A 4259-nucleotide genomic window follows, 5' to 3' on the forward strand; every position below is an offset into this window, starting at 1 on the left:
AGTGGAAATGAATCCCATCAGCCCACCCATGTGGCGGAGCCTCGTCATCTGGGATTAGTTGTGGGGTCCTGGTTCAGATGAGGAGACACACCTGATGAATTGTGTGTTTTTTCTCCAGTCATCCAGGACCACCCAGGCGGATCCGACCTCCAATGTGCAGTGGGTAAGATGGTATAAGAACTCAAAAGAAGAGTGATTTGCAGTGTAACAAAAGATATGAGAAAAATAGTGAAGTAAAATTGACTACCATGTTCTATGGAAACTTTATTAGAAAATGAACCATGGGGTCAAGATTAAAACTGAAGTGTAAGACAGTGCAATATAATAACTGCCCTAAGAAGATGATAAAGTGGTCGACATGTTTCTGCTGTATTCAGGGGCAACTCCCCTGCTTAGCTTTCATCAGGACCAGATCTTAGTTATACACTACTGCAAATGAAAAGTGATTTCTTGAAATGATTCAAATTGTGAAACATAATGTGTTAGGTACTAAGTGTTACCCAGTAGTTAATCTGGAAAAAGTTCTGCAGGCAAAAGTACTTACAGCACCAGTTGTACCAGATTTTTTTGAGGGATTCTTTCCTGTAAAAAAATAATGATAAAAATAGAGACAAAAAATATATCTGTTGTGCACCTCAATCTAACTCATACATCCAAAGACTGCAGATATAATATACAGTATCAGTCCACTTGCATCAGTGGTCAAAAGAAAGAATAATTGGTATCAAGTGATTCATTACTTACCCCAGTAATCTAGGGAGTAAGCCTCACCTCTCCTGGCACCGGCTCAGGGATAGGAGGCCCCGCTCTAAGTATATTTGGAAAAATAGTGCGTCCTGGTGCTGTCACCTGACTGAGAAGGAGGTCACATGACACCCATCCCATAGATTTGGCTCTTAATAAAACCGCACATGTGTGTTTAAGTGAAGGGCCAGTAAGTAAAAGATGACTCTTGAGGAAACTTCTTTGTTTACACAGTGACTACTCTGCTGTCATCCTAAAGCCTTACTTTAAAACACACCACATTGAAAATGATTATAAGGTAGATGCTTCAAGGTCCCTCATCCTAAGATATTCGAAGTTGTATGATGTGTGCCCCTCGGGCCATTGAGGACTATAAACTGTGAACGGGTGCCTCTATTTCTTGGGGGTTGAATCCACCTGCACGTTAGTGAACTTTACCCTATGTATTTGAACCCGTAGAAGAGGCAGTTCCCACTGCAACTATGTCCCACCGACTCAACAACCACAACCATACTCCTCTCACCCTCTACCTAGATTGATTTATCCCATTGCCCAGTTGTGACTTTCCACATCTCACCATCCCCATACAGTCATTAATTGCAATGCAACCAGTCACAGAACTCTTAAAATGCATACTACCTTTCAATCTCATAACTTGCCTCATCATTCAAAAAATCTCTAATTTCCAGTAGTAGATACCTTTCCAATTGAGACAGTCTCTCATTGATTTTGGAACCCATTTTGCATATGCAGTTTCCCACTCCACATCATCGCCATTTCAAAGGTCTGCATGAACTCAAACCTACAGCCACACTAACTGCCCACTACACTTACTACCCATCCTACATTTACACACTTAGGACATCAAGTAAATGTTGACAGCTTTGGTTTCCTCTGAAACAGATCTCTAACAGGGTGGGATTGGGACACAAAATAGGACCAGGCACCAAAATAAAAGTGGCCTGCATTAGCGAATCATATAGCTAAAACAAGTGGCTTCCATTTGAAAAAAGGGCCATTTTAAACTTGGGACACTTTGTGTAGGTGTTTTACAAGGTGTAGGAGGCTGTTTGCTTTTGTGCTTGCTACAGACAATGTTTGTGGTTATGTCTGGGAAATCAATAGTAAAAACCATCCCACTAGACTATAAAACAGGCCCACAAACCTCCAAACAAGTGGCTCACATGCTGTTCTATTAGACCAGCCCTCGAGCACTGCCTGATTGCCATATTGGGCAGTATTACCCTGATCTCTACTTTTACACCCTATAGACACATAGACCCTTGCATTCCAAATCTTGAACTCATTGCCAACCTGGGGTTCACCATTTTTATTCTTGACTATGTGTGGATTTGACATCCACACTTCAAGTTCCTAAATTCCCCAGAAGCCTTATTTGAATACCTTATTTGTATGTTTGACTCTGCGGCCTCCTTTGCAGACTGCATTTTTAGCCATGTCTAAACAAAAGATACAGCCTATCCCGTACCAGCCAATTACAAAAACATAAGTGAAAACGTAAAAATTTCTGGTGTTTGCAAACTCATATTGTTGCTACATTTCTGGAATTTCTGCCCTTTAACAGAACTTACCTGGCGGCACACTAACTTTGATGGGACTACCAAAAATGAAGAACCATTTTTTGGATCCTATGCCCTCAATCACAGTTTTTTCACCAATGGTATTCCTTATACCACAGTCCAAGCCCCTACAACCTATATAATAAAGAGCCATCAAACATATTTCTAGAAAGCAAAATATGACTATACAAGGGTTCCAAACAGTACCGTACTTCTGGATATCATTAATGTCAGAAATTGGGTTGTTGGTTGAGGGGCCCTGAAACCCTACTCAAGCAAAAGCCACAACCTTTGTCAGGGTGAACCACAAAGATTCATTAGATTAACTTGTGCATAACCCTCTAGTAGCTTGGCACAAAAGTAATCAGGTTTAACTTAGAGGCAATGTGTAAAGTATTTATGCAGCACACAAACAATAATAAAATGAAAACACAACATATGAAAAACCCCACATCAATTTAGAAATTTAGAGTAACATTGAATGCATTATTTGAGACCAAAATGACAAAAATCCAAACAGTAGAATTGGAGACATGCAATTGTAAATATTTGGATAAAAGTAGTGAAAAATGGTGCAAAGCGTCAACTGAGGGCATCTGGTAATGACAGACTGGGACAATGGCGGAAGTTCAGACTAGGCACAGGACCAAGATTGGCCCACTGAGGATTGTACCTTATGTCCTTGGTGCTATGCTCATGCAGTGTTGATTTGTGAGTCATTGTCACCCAGCATCAGATCTGGTGAAGCTGCAAGGCTTTGCAGAGCTTTGCATCTCTCTGCATCGGTTCCGATAAAGGCTGGCAGCTGTTAGGCAAGGCTACACGTGCCCAGAACCTGTGGGGGCACCACTTGGCGAACAGGATCTCATTCTGGCAGATGTCAGCAGGGCTCAGCCCGGCCCTGTGGAAAGTCCAGGCTGGTCCAGTGCAGCAGATACACTGGGGTGTTGCATGGAGGCCCTGTAGATCAGAACAAAAGGTCAGTAAGCTGACTCTTGGAGTCACTCAGTGTGGGATAAAGGGAGCAGGTCCAGCCTTGCTTTTCAGCAAGCAGGGCAGGCCTCAAGCAGTAGGGCATCATTCTTCTGTAGTATCCACAGGTCCAGTAGTGTACTGAAGAGTTGGGTCTGAGGGTCCAGTATGTATACCTTAGCTTTTGAAGTGAGAGAAGCTTCTAGAGTTTTTTCCCCACCAAATGTGTCTGGAACTTTCCTTCCTCTCTGCTCTGGCCCCAGACCGTCTGAGGTAAGAATAGACAAGGAAGAAACCCTTTGTGAGTGTGCTGAGGCAGGCCGATTGAGGTTCAAGTGTGGTAGGTGACAGCTCTGCGACCTATTCTGCTAGAGATGGCCTATCCTTCCAACACCTACTCCCCTTTTGTGATATTGTCTGGGAGGAATACACAAAGACCAACTGCCAACTACACCTGGTCATGGGGCCCTGGTAGCAGGTTGCAGGTACCAATTGGTTAGGACAAGAACAGCCAACTTTCTTGAAGTAGCATTTTTGGGAGTAGTGCCTTAAGATCAGACTTTACAATTAAGGGGATTTTAAATTACAACTTTTTAGAGAACAAACTTGACATTCCTACCAACTCCCAATCAAAAGTTATCACGTATTAAATGTAATAAAGTAACCCAATGTTATTCCATAGAAGAGGTTGGTTTTACAGTACTGACAAATTAATTGAGGAGTTTTACACTACTGGGACATATAAAACTTAGAAGTACATGTCCAACTTTTTAAGAACACTGCACCCTGCCCTAAGGGTTGTTTAGCGCCTACCCTAGGGTAGTAGCGCTAAGTATGAGGAGCATCGCCCCACTGCTTTTTTGCAGTGGCACAAACGGAAAATAAAATGATAATAACTTCTGTAATTATCATTTTATATTCTACTTCTGCCCACTTTGCGTTAGGGCTCGGGGGCAGGTGAGG

The sequence above is a fragment of the Lissotriton vulgaris genome, unplaced genomic scaffold, assembly GCF_964263255.1.
Source record: "Lissotriton vulgaris unplaced genomic scaffold, aLisVul1.2 SCAFFOLD_308, whole genome shotgun sequence".
NCBI classification, from domain to species: Eukaryota; Metazoa; Chordata; class Amphibia; order Caudata; family Salamandridae; genus Lissotriton; species Lissotriton vulgaris.